Source organism: Erinaceus europaeus, chromosome 22 (genome assembly GCF_950295315.1).
Source record: "Erinaceus europaeus chromosome 22, mEriEur2.1, whole genome shotgun sequence".
Classification (NCBI taxonomy): domain Eukaryota; kingdom Metazoa; phylum Chordata; class Mammalia; order Eulipotyphla; family Erinaceidae; genus Erinaceus; species Erinaceus europaeus.
Window position 1 is genome coordinate 10,008,554 of NC_080183.1, and position 18,475 is coordinate 10,027,028.

At 40.7% G+C, this 18,475-nt stretch overlaps 1 long non-coding RNA gene across 1 annotated transcript in view; it reads left to right on the plus strand.

Moving 5' to 3' along the window:
• The window catches only part of LOC132535400 (uncharacterized), a 201,147-nt gene that overhangs the window by 76,971 nt on the left and 105,701 nt on the right, over nt 1-18,475 (plus strand). Inside the window, exon 3 of the long non-coding RNA XR_009547177.1 lies at nt 13,677-13,752. This is a non-coding gene — a long non-coding RNA (uncharacterized LOC132535400). The remainder of the gene's footprint in view (nt 1-13,676; nt 13,753-18,475) is intronic.

Genomic DNA, 18,475 nt, shown 5'->3' on the forward strand with positions numbered 1-18,475 from the left:
GCAATCAGGCAGGAGCAAGGAATTAAAGGCATACAGATTGGAAGAGAAGAAGTCAAACTCTCCTTATTTACAGATGACATGATAGTATACATGGAAAAACCTAAGGAATCCAGCAAGAAGCTTTTGGAAATCATCAGGCAATACAGTAATGTGTCAGGCTATAAAATTAACATTCAAAAGTCAGTGGCATTCCTCTATGCAAACACTAAGTTAGAAGAAATTGAAATCCAGAAATCAGTTCCTTTTTCTATAGCAACAAAAACAATAAAATATCTAGGAACAAACCTAACCAAAGAAGTGAAAGACTTGTATACTGAAAATTATGAGTCACTACTCAAAGAAATTGAAAAAGACACAAAGAAGTGGAAAGATATTCCATGTTCATGGGTTGGAAGAATTAACATCATCAAAATGAATATATTACCCAGAGCCATCTACAAATTTAATGCTATCCCCATCAAGATCCCAAGCACATTTTTTAGGAGAATAGAAAAAATGCTACAAATGTTTATCTGGAACCAGAAAAGACCTAGAATTGCCAAAACAATCTTGAGAAAAAAGAACAGAACCGGAGGCATCACACTGCCCGATCTCAAACTGTATTATAGGGCCATTGTCATCAAAACTGCTTGGTACTGGAACATGAACAGACACACTGACCAGTGGAATAGAATTGAGAGCCCAGAAATGAGGCCCCACACCTATAGACATCTAATCTTTGACAAAGGGGCCCAGACTATTATATGGGGGAAGCAGAGTCTCTTCAACAAATGGTGTTGGAAACAATGGGTTGAAACATGCAGAAGAATGAAACTGAATCACTGTATTTCACCAAATATAAAAGTAAATTCCAAGTGGATCAAGGACTTGGATGTTAGACCAGAAACTATCAGATACTTAGAGGAAAATATTGGAAGAACTTTTTTCCACATAAATTTTAAAGACATTTTCAATGAAACAAATCCAATTACAAGGAAGACTAAGGCAAGTATAAACCTATGGGACTACATCAAATTAAAAAGCTTCTTCACAGCAAAAGAAACCACTACGCAAATCAAGAGACCCCTCACAGAATGGGAGAAGATCTTTACATGCCATACATCAGATAAGAGTTTAATAACCAACATATATAAAGAGCTTGCCAGACTCAACAACAAGACAACAAATAACCCCATCCAAAAATGGGGGGAGGACTTGGACAGAATATTCACCACAGAAGAGATCCAAAAGGCTGAGAAACACATGAAAAAATGCCCCAAGTCTCTGATTGTCAGAGAAATGCAAATCAAGACAACAATGAGATATCACTTCACTCCTGTGAGAATGTCACACATCAGAAAAGGTAACAGCAGCAAATGCTGGAGAGGGTGTGGGGTCAAAGGAACTCTCCTGCACTGCTGGTGGGAATGTAAATTGGTCCAACCTCTATGGAGAACAGTCTGGAGAACTCTCAGAAGGCTAGAAATGGACCTACCCTATGACCCTGCAATTCCCCTCCTGGGGATATATCCTAAGGAACCCAACACATCCATCCAAAAAGATCTGTGTACACATATGTTCTTGGCAGCACAATTTGTAATAGCCAAAACCTGGAAGCAACCCAGGTGTCCAACAACAGATGAGTGGCTGAGCAAGTTGTGGTATATATACACAATGGAATACTACTCAGCTGTAAAAAATGGTGACTTCACCGTTTTCAGCCGATCTTGGATGGACCTTGAAAAAATCATGTTGAGTGAAATAAGTCAGAAACAGAAGGATGAATACGGGATGATCTCACTCTCAGGCCGAAGTTGAAAAACAAGATTAGAAAAGAAAACACAAGTCGAACCTGAAATGGAATTGGAGTATTACACCAAAGTAAAAGACTCTGGGGTGGGTGGGTGGGTGGGGAGAATACAGGTCCATGAAAAATGATGAATGAAATAGTGGGGGTTGTATTGTTAAATGGGAATCTGGGGAATGTTATGCATGTAAAAAAAAAAAAAAAGAAGTAGAAACGCAAAGCAGAAATTGACTGAGTTTGGAGTATGGCACCAAAGTAAGAAAGCAGAAGTACACTAGAGTTTGCAGTGAGTACCTCCCTAATACTTCCTCTCCACTTTTCCAAGCTTTGGGTCCATGATTGCTCAACAATTTGTTTGGCTTTGCATGTTAACTCTCTTTTCAGTCACCAGGTTCCAGGTGTCATCAGGATGCCGGCCAGACTTCCCTGGATTGAAGACCCCACCAATATGTCCTGGAGCTCAGCTTCCCCAGAGACCCATCCTACTAGGGAAAGAGAGAGGCAGACTGGGAGTATGGACCGACCAGTCAACACCCATGTTCAGCAGGGAAGCAATTACAGAAGCCAGACCTTCTACCTTCTGCAACCCACAATGACCCTGGGTCCATGCTCCCAGAGGGATAGAGAATGGGAAAGCTATCGGGGGAGGGGGTGGGATATGGAGATTGGGTGGTGGGAATTGTGTGGAGTTGTACCCCTCCTACCCTATGGTTTTGTTAATTAATCCTTTCTTAAATAAAAAAAAAAATTAGATTTCTACCCCATGTCTGCAAAAAAAAAAAAAAAAAGACCAATGTTTTAATAAAAACTTTGTATTTCAACTCTAATTTCCCCATCTAATCACACTCAACCACAGCATGACATGCTCAGACCAAAATATGGGGGTTCACTATGACTTGCTATGTCTCACCCTACTTTTAATTCACCAGGAAATCCTGCCAACTCTACCTTCCAAATACCTTAAATATCTTAAGTCTCCCTATTTCCCACATCTCCATCACAAAAAAAAAAAAAGAAAAAAAGAAATGCCACTGAATTTTGTACATTGATTTTGTAGCCTGACACGTTGCTATATTGCCTAATAACTTCCAGTAGTTTTCTGCTGGATTCTTTAGGTTTTTCTATGTATACTATCATATCATCTGCAAATAGTGAGAGCTTGACTTCTTCCCCTCCAAACCGCATTCCTTTGATTTCTTTCTCTTGCCTAATTGCTATGGCAAGAACTTCCAATACTACGCTGAAGAGTAATGGTGTCTAGTCTTTTATCTGAGGGGGAATGTTGTCAGCTTCTGTTCATTGAGTATGAGATTGGCTGTAGGTTTGCTATATATTGATTCCACTCTCTTGAGGAATTTCCTATCTATTCCCATTTTTTTAGTGTTTTGAGCTTGAGTGGGTGTTGGATTTTGTCAAAGGCTTTCTCTGCATCTATTGAGACTTTTTCTTTTTATTGATGTGGTTTTTATTTTTCTGTTCTGTCTTTCTTCAGTTGTTGTGTTTTTAGTACAAGTCTTACTATACTAAAGCCCTTTCACAAATACAGTCACAAACCTCAGAAATTACAACAATAGCAATTGACGCAAGGATTGGTGCAGTTCAACCAGTACCAGATAGCCAAACAACACCACCAGTCCAAGAGAAACTAGCAACCCAAACCAAAATAAATAAATAAATAATTGAAAGAAATAAAGAAAGAAAGAAAGAAAGAGAAAGTAAAAAAGGGAGAGTAAGAATAGGCAGTTATCTAGATCTACTGTCCACTATAAATTCTAGGGATAGCAAGAAGAGAAAGGGAAGTAGATAACTAACACACACACACACACACACACACACACACACAGTCCACTCTGAGTCCGATTTTTCCACAAAATAATTCACAAATGAGTATCAGTGAATTCAGAAAGCAAAAGAAGGAAGAAAAAAAAAGAGCAGTGAAAGGAAAGAATCTAGTTTTTTTTTTTTAATTTGCTAGGAGGAGGCAAAAAGGAAAATGGAGGGGAGTCAGGCTGTAGCGCAGCGGGTTAAGCGCAGGTGGCGCAAAGCACAAGGACCAGCCTAAGGATCCCGGTTTGAACCCCGGCTCCCCACCTGCAGGGGAGTCGCTTCACAGGCGGTGAAGCAGGTCTGCAGGTGTCTATCTTTCTCTCCCCCTCTCTGTCTTCCCCTCCTCTCTCCACTTCTCTCTGTCCTATCCAACAATGACAACAACAATAATCACTACAACAATAAAACAACAAGGGCAACAAAAGGGAATAAATAAATATTAAAAAAAAGAACTTTAAAAAAAATTTTAAAAAAAGAAAAATGGAGGGGAAGAGGGAGAGAAACAAGTTCCTTTCACAATGGATAGGACCTATCAACTGAAAAAATAAGAACAGTTAATTTTCGTCAACCTGAAGAAGGTAGAGGGAAAAGGGACATGCGTATATAATAATAGCAATAATGAAATAAAATAAAGTAAAAAATCCTAACATTTTTTTAGTGTTTTGAGCTTGAGTGGGTGTTGGATTTTGTCAAAGGCTTTCTCTGCATCTATTGAGACTTTTTCTTTTTATTGATGTGGTTTTTATTTTTCTGTTCTGTCTCTCTTTAGTTGTTGTGTTTTGAGTACAAGTCTTACTATACTAAAGCCCTCTAAAGTCACAAACCTCAGAAATTACAACAATAGCAACTGACGCAAGGATTGATGCAACTGAGGCAAGGACTGATGCATTTGCTGCTTGGACTGCTCCGGTTTGGCTACAGGGAGCTGAGCAAAGAAAGCCAATTATATAAGAAGAATTCTAATATATATGTCTAGATAGATAGATAGATAGATAGATCTCCTTCAGGTAGACTTTCCCAGAGGCGCTGAGGCTATGATTGTTCAAGTATTTTTGTCACTCAAATAGAGCTCCAGCCACCTAAAATAAAGAGAAGGAAAACAAAAAGAAAAAGGCTTAGAATGACACACCTGGTGAGCCAGGGATCTTGGTAAAGAAAACCTCTCAGCAGGAAGCCTGGTGAGCCAGGGATCTTGGTAAAGAAAACCTCTCAGCAGGAAGCCTGGTAGGAGCAGCTGCCCAGCCTCTGGGAGCTGTTTCTGGGCTGGGGTGGAGGGTGAGTTAAGAAGTACTCAAGCCAAAATGATTTTTCCTTTCTTTGTCCTTTTGGCCTCTGTTTGCCAGCCCAAGAGTGTCTTATAGGTCATTTCTTTGGTGTCACCCTGACCACCCCTAGTTCACCCTCCTACAGACAGCCCAGTATCCTAACCTATCCAGAGACTCCCAGGTTGTAAGATGCTTCTTCTTTTTTTTTTTTAAAAAAAACTTTTAAATTTCATTATATTTATTTATTTTCCCTTTTGTTGCCCTTGTTTTTTGTGTTGCTGTTGTTACTGATGTCGTTGTTGTTGGATAGGACAGAGAGAAACGGAGAGAGGAGGGGAAGACAGAGACGGGGAGAGAAAGAGAGACATCTGCAGACCTGCTTTACTGCCTGTGAAGCGACGCCCCTGCAGTTGGGGAGCCGGGATCCCGAGGGACTGGAACAGAGTTCCTTACTCTGGTCCCTGCGCTTTGCGCCAGGAGCACTTAACCCACTGCGCTACCGCCTGACTCCCTGCAAGACGCTTCTGTTTGGAGCTCATGCCAGCTGTTATTTCCAAGTTGCCATCTTGGCTCTGCCCCCCCATTTCTTTTTTCTTTCCTTTATCTTGCTCTCTCCTTCTTTCTCTCTTTTTCATTTCTTTTCTTTTTCTTTCTATTTTTTAGCAGAGTACACTTCAGCTCCAACTTATGGGGTGAGGGGGATTGAACCTGGAACCTCAGAATCTGAGGTTTAGAGTGTTTTTGCAGAATCATTATGCCATCTCCCCTGATTGATTTTCTTTCTCCCCAATTTTTATTTGTCTGATATTTCCTCATATTGATTAAGATCTTTAATTTTGGACAAGAGTACACATAAGTACTCATCTCTGATTGTAGTCATATGAGAGCTACATGATATTATATCTGACAGCTAATTAGTATAATCACTACACTTAGTTATCATGGCTTGGAGCAAGTTTCCTCACTATTAATTTCTAGTTTCCCTTTGTAATTAATAAATAACTTAAAGGGAAATTTCCCATCCTGACTTAGTCAACACTCCCCCCTGAGTACCCTTTGCTAGTTCTTTGCTATAACACCATTGATGTATTTGCTAATAAGGATTTTCTGCTTCCATCCATCTCTATGTTAGAATTCTGTTATAAAGACAAACTCCCCACAATTATATTTTCACTCTTCTTTTCTCAGTATAAACTCATGAGTAATTATTTTACTGCTCTAATTACTGATTTTGAAGTTTTAATTGTTCCAGATTTGAGCCTGGGAAAGAAGGGGTGTTCCTTCAAGCAGTGTCTTGTTCCCTTCCAATATAGTTTCCCCAACTGTTACTTTAGTGGCAACACTGATGTTATAGTGTGTGATGTTGCAATTTCTTTGTCCTGGTCCAGCATTAACCGATTTCCCCCAAAAGCTTGCCATTTGAAATTCAAAGTGGCAGTTTAAATTTAAATACCCTAAAGTACTCATGCTCATGGCCACCAGGTGCTATCAGTTCTAGGCCCTGCAATTTTTTCTCAGCTGAGCCAAAGCTCTGTTGGATCAAATTTATTATTTGTAATTGCTACAATGCATTCCTCTTAAGTCTGAGTTTCTTTGGAGATCTTCATTTTTTTCTTTTTAAATATGAAGAACAAATTAAAATAATACAATCATAGAAGTAAGCAGTTATTAAAGGCTGTTTTAAACTAAACCAACCAGCCCACCCACCAAAGAAACAAAATGATCTCTTGGTTTCTCTGTACTCACCCCTAATTTCACTGTCCAAATGAGACTCAGTTTAAGTCTTCATTATTTTCCTTAAATTTGTTTCTAAATTACTAATTAACACATTGAATTTACTTTCACCCAATTTTATATTTTGAAACACTATTTGGTTAAAATCAGTCATCATAACAAGGGCCCTCTTCTAACCTTTTCTTCTCTACTCTAATTATTTTTAACACTTTTTTAATCAGAGAGAGACAGAGAGAGATACCAGAGCCCTGCTCAGCTTTGGCCGGTAACAGTGCCAATGATTAAACCTGGGTCCTCAGATCCCCAGGCATAAAAGTCTTTTGCAGAATCATTATGCTGACCCTGCCTCAGTTATTATTATTAAAATGGAAAATCTCAAAAGAGCACCTCCTATTTCAGGATATATATTTTAGCTATACCTTGGTTTCCAGTTATTTTTTTCCTCTTAGTTATTGAACCACATAATAAGTATTATTCTTTTGTTCTATTGAATTTGACATTTAATTAATATGGTCAATTGTTGATGAGTACCAATTCCTCCCATGTCAGGTAAAGAAATTAGTTTGCTTTCAGTGATAAATTTTACTCTTTTTCACATTCTGATTTTAACAGAAAAACTTGAGTTGTTTTTATTACAATTATTTGTAATTAAAATAATGAATATATATGTTTAACTGCAATAAAATATAACAGTATAATAAACACTACAATGCAACTAAAATGCTCTCACAAGCTATAATAAAAACATAAAATAAAATGTCCTTAAGAATTAGATATTTCCAGTCAGACATATTACAATAGTCAAAATCTAATTAGCTAGACAAAATTTTTATATGAAAGAGATGAAAGGTCTTTTCATATGGAAAGATGGCCATTATTAATTGATTCTCGTCTTAATGATATGCATTACGTATTTGTGATATTTTAGATAGATATAGATATTAGTAATGCTTCCTTGATCCCTGTGTACAGGTCTCCCTTTTAATTCCTCAAGCTGTAAATAGGTTTAGTTTTTTAATATTTGTGTTCCTAGGCACTATTCAAATATTCCCTTAGGGTCTAGGCAAGGAGGATGGGAAACTTTATTTAGTTAAATTCCTTTCTCCCTTTCTTCTGTTATTGGACAGCTTGATACCGATATAATTTGAACTGAGATCTAAAATGTAATTCATTAGTTCTTTCCTTTCTTTTCTTTCTTTTTCTTCCTTCCTTTCCTTCTTTCTTGTTATATAATCCAATTATTTGAATGAGAATTTAACCACTATCTTAACCTCCCAAGACTTTTTTTTTTCTATCTGCTTCTCCACTGCCCTTAAGTTTTTCTTTACTGTTTGCTTGCAAGCAAAGTGCTTCAGTGTTGTGGGACAAGGTAATATATTTGGTTACATACACTAGAGAGGCTGCTAAAATCAGGACCTGTGTGCATGTACAGTACTGCTGAATGGTCTTCAAGGTCCAGCTTTTCTTTGCGTATTTGTTTAGTTTTAAATGTTGCATTGATTGATTGATTGACTTCTATAAGAAAGAATGAGAAAATATAGAAAGAGAACAAATTGTTTTGGTAGAGATACAATAGGACACTACTCACATATGGTACAAAGTACTGCCTAGAATTGAACATGAAGACCTCAGACAAGTAAAATTTTATGCTCTCACTAGATGGACTTATCTCCCCACCCCGAGTTTATTTATTTATTTACTTATTTAATTTTTATAAAATTAATATAGGAAGATCAACAAAGTTAACATGAGAGACACATCAGCATCCATGGAACTTCTCAGGAGCTGAAGAAGGTGCTGGGACACAAACCCAGTTTCTCTTACATGACAAGACGTATCTCTCAACTCTGTAACTTCCTTTCAACTCCTTGAATGGCCAAGGTTGAGAACAAAAGTTCTCTTCAGGGAAGCAGAAGTAGTAAGGTTAATATCTGAGAGTAGATAATAGAAATAACTACTCACCCTTTCATGGAACTGAGTAGTAGTGGTAGTAGTAGTAGGTAGTAGTCCTCACAGTGGACAAGTTTATTTGCACAATTAGATGGCCTCCTGCCTGCTGCCGACATGGCCTGAGGTTCTAGCTACAGTGGGGCTGTCAGTACAATGTCACTCCTCGATTGCCTTGTCCCCTCTCACTTTCTATATCCAAAGAGGTAATTAAATATGTAAAATATTTTAAAAAATAAAAAGGGGGTGCTGGGTGATGGTGCCCCTGGTGGAATGCTCACGTTACCATGTGCCAGGGCCCTGGTTTGAGCCTCCGCTCCCCACCTGCAGGAGGGAAGCTTCACGAGAGGTGCCTCTTTCCCTCTCTGTCTAGAACAGGTGCAAGTCAATGGCCTCTCATATCTATTTGTAAGAGGGACAACACCATCCGCTACCGATTCACAAAGCTTCTTAGCAGGCATGGGTCTCTGGAAGCTTCTCCATCATCTGGCCATGTGTATTTGGGCTGAGCTGAGTAAACATCTGAGGAGCAAAACTGGAGTGAATGAGCCAGACTAGAATTAGGTATGTTAGAGAAGGCAACCATAATTTATGTTGTAAATTAACTTAAAAAGAGGTATGGGGGTTGGGACTGCTTGTAGAAGAATTCACAGCGGGAGCTGGGAACTGGTTTAATCAATACACGGTTTATTAGGGTGAAACAGGGAGAAGGCAAAATAAACAATTATCATCAAGGGTTAAGCATACGCTCGGTCTATAAAGTCTGAATATGGTTATCAAAGTTTAGTCCCAAAAGATAAACAATTATAAGCCCTGGTAAAGGTTGCTCATGGCTGTAGAGGGGTCTAAAAGCTTACCGGCTAGCAGAGTCACACGTGTTCAGTTCTCAGGAGAAGCAGCCATGGCGGATACCTGACCAGAAGAAGAAGCTTCTGACCAGAAGCAGCAGCAGCAGCAGCCAAAGAGGCTCATGTGCTCAAAGTCCTTTGCTTTTCTACATTCCTTCTCTGAAGCATCTCCTCAGCGTGATGTCATTTATATGCTGATAGTCCCAAATTCCTGCTGGGATCACTACAACCACATGGAGAGAGAAATTTCTAAACAAGAAACTGTTCAAGAAGTGCTGGTAAGAGTGTAGGGAAGCCAAGACTCAGAGAGGGTATCTGGGACATTTCCCTGAGTGTAGCATGGGCAGGCATACCAGATATTCCACTCACCAAGACCTCAGCAAATATTCAAATTACTCCTGAGGGCTGTGGAGACAACATGTGATTGAGGCCAGAAGCTCTGAGGCTCCAGGTAGCAGCACAGTCAGCCAGAGCTGAAAGGTGCCCTCATCTCTCTCTATGCTCATTCCCTCTGTATTTCACTTTTAAAAAATTAAAAAATAAAAAGATGAATAGCAAAACAATAGAAGATATCTTTTAAAAAATCACTCCTGAATTCTCAATGTTCAGTCGCGTGTGTGTTCCTGAAGTGAAGTTGCATTCTATGGCATCATATGTTCCGTTTTGTCTGTCCCCAGAGAGTTTGCTAGGTGGGGATGGGAGGAAGTGGTCACATTTCAAACTCTCCTGGGACATCCAGACAATTCTCATGGGTGTGGATTTTGAAAGCTGAACTTCAAAGAGGAAAACAAACAAACATACAGAAAAACAGAAGCCCAGAGGCAAGAGGGAATTCTGAAAATAGCATGCAGGCATTGGTGGCTAGAAGGGTGGGGAGGGGGGTGATAAAGAAAGGAAAAAAATAAGAGCTTTGGAGCTGGGATGGTGTAACACTTTACCTTGTGATCTTATGGTCTTGTTAGACCCCTGGTAAATCACCAAGGATTTTTTTTTCTTTTTGGAAAGTCTGTTGTTACTATTTTTTTTCTTCTCAAAGAGGCATTTTCTTTCTTTTTTTTTCTTTTCCTTTTTTTGTTTTTGTGCAATTAAACATATTTGTTTATGGGCTTGCGGAGAGAATAAGAGCATCACTCTGAGACGTGATACTAGGGACCACATTCAGGATCTTACGCTTGGGAGTCCAAGGCCTTATCCACTGTGCCACCTCCTCAGTGTTCTCTCTCTCTCTCTCTCCTCTCTGTCTCTCTCTCTCTCCTGTCTCTCTCTCTTCCTTCCTTATTTCCTTCCTTCCTTTCAATCTTTCTTCCTGCATACAGTTTTATGATTCTAGTTGATTTCTTATAAAATGGAGAAGATGACAGAGGCAGAGAAGGGGAGGTAGTGACATCACAGCATGGACCCCCCCAACCATATGATAACTAGGATTATTAACCTTGCTTGTTGCTGGCTTTGAAAGTGACTGGGATCCATGTGGATTCAGTTGGCTAGGAAGGATCTTCAGTTTCCCCAATGAATGGGTGCTCACGGGATGCACCACGGGAAGGTCGATCCAATGCATCTCATCGCTGGGGAGCCAGAGACGACCCAAACTGCCCCTGCGGCTCCAGACAGACTATGACCCACATTGTCAACGACTGCCACCTCTCCAGATTCAAAGGAGGTCTCGAAACTTGACATCAGGCTCAACCTGACACTGTTGACTGGCTACAGAAGAAGGGCAAACGCTAGAAGAGGAAGAATTAACCTTGCCCTTCTCCTCACCGCCCCCCCACACCTTGAGATGTCTCTCCAGCATTTTCTTTGCTCATGGTCTTATTGCCTTTTGTTTAATTAACTGAAAACTCCAGTGAAGGTCATCTTTCAAGAAAGATGGGTGGAAGTCCAGAAGTAGCACAGCAGGTTAAGTGCAAGTGGTGCTAAGCATGCAAGGATCCTGGTTCGAGCCTCAGGCTCCCCACCTGCAGGGGAGTCACTTCACAGGCGGTGAAGCAGGTCTGCAGGTGTCTGTCTCTCTCTCCCCCTCTCTGTCTTCCCCTCCTCTCTCCATTTCTCTCTGTCCTATCTAACAATGACGGCATCAATTACAACAACAATAATAATTACAACAGCTATAAAAAAGGACAACAAAAGATAAAATAAATAAATAAAAGAAAGATGGGCATCAGAGGATGGTAACAGTGTGGCAGTTATCTCAAGACTCAATGAAGGCAGAGCTGGGTACAGAGCCCCAGGCTGGACTAATCCTTGAGCTCTTCACTGGAGCTCTGTTCAGTGAGTCCCGCAGCAGCTCTGGGCTCCAGTGGCCACTTCTCCTGCAGTCTTTTGGTAACAGCAGGGGCAGAGAAGGTGGAAAAAACTTTTTTTTTTCTGGGCTCCTCCTTCTTTTGTTTCTCTGGTGATTGAAGGGTCCTCTCCAGCTGGGAGGATATCTAACCTGGTTAAAAGCTAACAGATTGTTGTGAATGCATGACAATTAAAATTAGATCAAGTAATTTATAAACATTATCCTAAGTAAGAAGGCCCCAGCTGTTGGTGGCTCTTTGGGAGACATCAGATTTACAGTTAGAGAGTTTGGCTTATTTCTCTGTACCTGTGTGTTTTCAACTCTCTCTCTCTTCTTTCTTTGAATTATCTGTTCTTTTTAAAATATTATTTAACTTTAAAAAATCTGCATTCAGAAGGCTTATTTGAAATAGTCTAAGGAATGGCCTATACTCATTGACATTAGTGGAGAGAAAAAAACAATTTTTTTTTCTTTCTCAGTCTTCTTCTCTGAGGAGAAATGAACAGAGTGGGATCAAAAGCTATTTTACCTGGTAGATTCAAACCCAGCTATTCCAGGGCAATACAATAGCCTTGAGGGTTGTGTGTGTGTGAGGGCAGTAGGGTGTGTGCTCCAATACCCCAATACCAATTATGCCTTTTTGAAATAAGAAATGAAAAGGTTGACCTGTGAACCACACATGCTTGAGATCTGCCAGCTCTGCAGTAATGAAAGAGTTCTTCTTCTTCTAGCGTTTGCCAATGAAAGAGTAATGGCCAGTGTCACAGTCAATCAGGCACACAGTCATGTCAGTCGCCCAAAATAGCCCAAAATGACCACGTCATCAGGATCAAGAGCAGTGTGACCCCTGGTGAGTGTTGTGTGCTGAATGTAGTTCCTTGCCTGGCTGTCCTTCGTTTGCCCTTGAACTACACCTGAATGATTCGAAGTGAGCAAACAATACACCTGTGTTCAAAACTGAAATGAGACATCACACTACCATTGCCACATATGGAAATTTAAAATCAAAGTGCGAGTAAGAGTCATACAGAGTCCATGAAGACAATTTGTAGTGACCCTGAAATAGCATCATAGACTCATGCTGGGGTCATAAGAAAGACACAAACATGGTAAAAAATAATAATAATAACAATAAAGTCTCCTTTCTGCTCGCCTCTTTACCTCAAGGTAACCCCATCCCACAGGACAGATACCCTACGAAGTTCATGTCACCTTGCCCTGTCCTGTGGAGCTAAGATTTACTGAGTCCTCTGTGTCTCAAAAAAACTGACCACAACCAGGAAACAAACAAACAAACAAAGCTTTTCAGAGAGAAGCCTATCTAGACTTTGTCACGCAATGCTATCTCCTCATGGAAGGTCCTGTCCTTTCTCCTTGAAACCCCAGGGCCCTTCCCTACTCCTTGACTCAGGAGACACACCCTGGGTGTATCCAGTTTTTCTAGGGCTGACATCAGGGCAAACTCTGCACAAGCATTTAAGCTTCTCTTTTGTCCACTAACCTTTTCCTGTGAATGCTTTTCCAGCTTGAGAAAGGACAGAGACTGTCATATTTTTTTTTCATTTTTTCCTTTCTTTTTATTTAATATGACAGAGAGGAGAGAAGAAGATAGAGATGGAAAGAGAAAGAGAGACATTTACACAACCACTTCACTGCTTGTAAAGCTTCCCGCTTGCAGGTGGGGGCAGGGAACTTGAACCCTGATCCTTGTGCTTGGTAATATGGGCTCTTAACTGGGTACATCACTGCCTGGTCCCTCTGACCTATTTAAAACCCACTGTCCAGATGAGAAAAATTCCGATTCAGGGAAGTGTTATGACTTGCTTGTTTTAAAACCACAAAATAGTTGAGATCCAAGCCAGGTTTTCTAAATTCAAATGCATTGCTATTTTTGTGACACTGTAGACCTTCCTAAATCCATTCAGGAATGACCAGATGCTCTCTTACATCTACAGAAGATATAAACTGCTTTTCATAATTTGCAGGGATATAGAATAGTAACTGGGACATCGAATTTGAAAGAAGCAATAGCTCTGTTTTGGCGAATAAACTACAGGGTAAGTGAATGTTTATTGCACTTCCGGTTAGAGAGATCTTTATTACCATTTGACTTCTGGTATTTACATTAGATGGGAAACTGAACGATAAACAACACTTGGAGGAAACATGAAAATGTTGCCAGTTAAGTTTTGCTTTATTTAACTAACTGGCACCATTTTGGGAATCCTCTGACAGATTTTTTTTTTTTTTTTTGCCTTTGAGGATTACATGTGTCTATAGGCCTTTGAAAAACACTTTAGGGTTATCTGTTGTTGAGGTGGTCTGGTGTCGGGCTGCACCGCGGAGAAGAGAGCGGACGTCCAGAGCAAAGGGGTACACAGATCTTTATTATAGGATGGGGGGGAGGTTTGGTTCAGACCACGTGGAGCCAGCCAGCAATGGCCGACCACGGGGGGAGAGCAGGGAGCGAGACCTCAGAGAGGGAGAGCCGAGAGCCCAGAGAGCGAGGGGAGGGGTGAGGGGGCTTTTTATTGGGCGACAACCAGGGGTGACGTGTAGGGCCAGGATTGGTTGAAAGGGGGCACTCTAGGATTTAGCGAGGCATAGGAAAACCTGGGGGCGGAGCCAGGATTGGTTGAAAGGGGGCACTCTAGGATTTAGCGAGGCATAGAAAAACCTGGGGGCGGAGACTGCATCAGAATAAGTCCTCAGCAACATCTCCTCCTATCCCTTTATATCTAAATGGACACAGTAAAGAAAAATGGAGCATGCTTAAATGTTTTAGAGGAATGCCATGCTCAGGTGGGAAGATGTAGGACTTTCTGTGGAGGAGGGAAGGCTTAAATGGCTGCCAACCTTGTGAGATTTAAATGTCCTCCTGTGCTCAACCCCTCTTCAGAGAGAGAGACTTACCTGGAGAGACTCATCTCATAGGTTTAAGCGCAGCCTGCTCAACCATCTCTTCACAGTATCTCTACATCTTTTCTATCTTTCTATCTAGTAATTGCATAAGATGTACAAAGTCTATAAAAGACTATCATGGGGCAGAAACCTTTTGGACATAAGCCTAAATGACATAACAAAATAGGAAGGGACACGAAGGGGAGAAGTAAAAGTCAGTGGGGTGTGAAGGGAAGGATTGGTGTGTAAAGGAACATTCCCTGCTTGAGTGGGGAAAAGGGCAAGGGTACATAATGAGGGGGCGGCAGGAGGCATGACCCACCAAACAGAGGGGCTATTTGGCATTGTATAGTCCTCAAGGCAACAGTCTGTAAAGTCTATGAATTACTCAGGATTAGTCTATGAAAAACCAGCAGCGTGAAGGGAAATAAGCTGCTTTAAAATTGTGTAAAATGTATATAGGGTATGTCAGAAAGTCCGATACAAGTCTCAGTCCGAAGTAGATGGCTAGGGGAGGAATTGGCAGGGGATGCAACGCTGCATGAGGGAGGTCAGCTGTTGGAATGTTGCTCTTTTGTAGATAGCTAGCTGGAACTGCCAGCACGTAACAAGCAGGTCAGAAGCAGGAACGGTAACCAGGCATGAAGAAAGTTCTGTCCTTGGAATTCGTGTGTCAGGTTCTTCAGATCACGTTGAGTGACATCTAGGGTTTCGGGGGGTGTGCCACGGTAGTCGTGCCATCTAGTGAGTGACGTCAGGGTGTGCAGGGGTTCAGATGGTTTTTCCGGGATTCCTGTGAAAGAAACACAAACAATCTGCTTCTCGTGGTTAATTTGAACTGGTAACAAGTTATAGGTTTGTTATAGTTGGTACCTCGATGATTATAATTGGTTTAGAATCTCTTTATGATTTATTAAAAGGTCATCTAATGTGACCTCCTGTAGCAGCCTCTACCGCAGGATCTTGAGACCAATTTTAGCTAAAATATGTATTTTAAACAGACTCAAATTGCTTAGAGAGTTAACGCATATTCGTGACAATGATTTTAACGTTTACAGTGCCAGATTGATGCCAGATCTGTTGTGGATTAATTTCCACAAGATAGTTTACAGGGCACCTTTGGGGGCCCTTCAAAGGTGTCCTGTATATAAAATTTATATAGTTTAGTTTTGGGAATGAATAGTCACGTTGAACATTTAGACTTTTACCTAAATAGTAAGTTACCTTAACAATTAATATTTACCTTGTCTGGTAAAAGTGTAGCTGTAGGGTTACACTTCTGACCGTTAAGTTAGTGTTACCAAACTTGAGACATACCCATAAACATTTAGTTATAACAAACTGGAGGAAAAAGAACTTTTGTTATAAAAACACATTATTTAAAAACAATTTTAAATCTGTCATTAGTCACACAGTTTAAGACTAAACACTTACATATATACCAATACTATATATAAAATTCAAAAGAGGGAGAAAGAAAAAAATTTTTTTGGAATGTTTCTGGACGTCTCCAGAAACTTTGGCTGCGTCCAGCATTTTTATATAAGGCCAATAACCTTTTAGAGTACTCCAAGCAGATGGGTCATGCAAAAAAAAAGAAAAAAAATTTTGTCATTTAACACACTCATTCACAAAAACAACTGGCCAGTTATAAAATAAGACATACAGGGAAAGGGTAGGAGAGAGGTCTCTGTGAGCCAGATTTGCAGGTTCTGCCATGTCGTATTACGGGTCCTGGGATGTATCCTGCATCTGGTCCTCTTGTAGTATTTCTTGTTCTTCAGGAATAACAGCGCCATCCTGCGGGTATTGTCGGACATGGCGGGCAGGAACCCAGACAGGTTTAGAGAAATTTTGAGGGAAAATGCATGCGAAACCCCTTCCCATGGTCAATAATGGGTCAGGCCCTTTCCAAACTTTATCGAGTGGGTCTCTCCATTTCACCTTAATAGATGGGAGGGTAGATGGTGTTTGCCAGTGAAGAATAATAGGGGGTAAGGCTGAGTTATTGTAAATATTAAAGAGATTTAACGTAGTTAAGGCTTTTGCTAGCTGGATATTGGGGGGATATGTTCCTCCTTTATCTTTATTTAGTTGAGCCTTCAGTGTTTGATGGGCCCTTTCGACAATGCCTTGTCCCTGTGGATTGTAGGGAATGCCCGTGGTATGAGTAATATTCCAGAGGGAACAAAAATCTTTAAATTGTTTGCTTGAAAACATAGGTGCATTGTCTGTTTTCAAAAGTAATGGGACCCCCATAACGGCAAAACAAGAGAGCATATGGCTTACAAGCTTTTTAGCACTTTCTCCTGTCTGAGCTGTAGCCCACATAAATTTAGAAAAGGTATCAATTGAGACAAACACATATTTTTGTTTGCCAAAGTTTGGTATGTGGGTGACATCAATTTGCCAAATAGCATTAGCTTTTAAACCTCGGGGGTTAACCCCAAGGGTCTGGATAGCAGGTGTCTTTATGAGATTTGCACAAGAAGAGCATGTAGCAAGGATATGTTTTAACTGTGGTACAGGAACATCAGGGAATCGAGCTTGAAGGCCTTTAAGATTAACATGGGTTAGAGAGTGAAAATTAGCAGGATCAGAGACAGAGACTGGGAAAGTTCCTGTGGAGGCAAGGCGGTCAACTGCGGCATTCCCTTTGGACAGGGAACCAGGAAGAGGGCTGTGGGAACGAAGGTGTTGAATATACAGTGGTTGGGTTCGAGAACAGAGCATAGAGGCGATTTGAATCAAGAGAGGGGAAAGTGGGTTGTCATCAATTTTCACATACGAACGAGCAAGCCATGGAAGTAAGTTAACAGTATACACACTGTCAGAAAAAAGGTTGAAGGATTCTGGTACAGCTTTTAGTGCAAGAAAAACAGCATAAAGTTCTTTGTACTGAGGGGAATTATCAGGAAGCTCAGTAAAGAGAGGTTTAGGAGATTGTTTGTCTGGGTAATATATAAGGGCAGCAGCTCCCCTTTTTCCGCCATCAGTAAAGATTGTAGGAGCAGAGGGAATGGGATCCCGAGAGAAAAGTTTAGGTGCTAGTAGAGGCAGAAGAGGTAAAGAAGCTATCAATTTATTAGAAGGAAAATGGTTATCTATTTGTCCTGGAAACCCCACGAAGCTTATGGCAAAGCGGGAATGATGGCGTATAAGCCACTCTGTATCTGTGAGAGAAAAGGGCAGAATGATTAAATCCGGTTCTTTCCCTAAGACCTGCACAGACCTATTTCTCCCTTGGCGAACCATGAATGCTAACGCATCTATCTCAGTGAGGAGTCTTGGAGCTCCTCCTACTGGCGTGTGAAGCCATTCGAGAACCCCATGGTCTTGCCACAGTGCCCCTACTACTGTGGGGGTGGAGTTGAAGATTAGAAGGTTTACTGGAGAGGAGGGGGAGAATCGAACAAGGTGCATGTCCTGGAGGGCCTGGTTAACCCTTTCCAGTGCCAAGGAGGCCTCGGGAGTTAACTTACGTTTTGAAGAGGGCTGTTTGTTTCCTTTCAACAGGTCAAACAGTGGTTGGAGGCAGCTTGTGGGCAGATAGAGATACTGCCTAAGCCAATTTAAATTTCCTAGAAAACTTTGTAAAGAAGCAAGAGTAAGGTTAGAAGGGAAGGTAACATTAGGTTTTAAGGGACGAATTTGCGTTAGAGAAATCTCTGAACCTAGGAAGGATATTGGAGGGATTAGCTGTATCTTCTCAGGGGCTACATTAAGGCCGCTTTTCTTTAATGCAGGAATGAGAAAATCACGTAAGGCATAGAGATCTGTATCTGATTTTCCCCATATTAAAATATCATCTGTATAATGAAAAATATTAAGGCCCTTATGAATATATGGGACAAGGGCAGATTTAACAGCCTCCTGACAAATT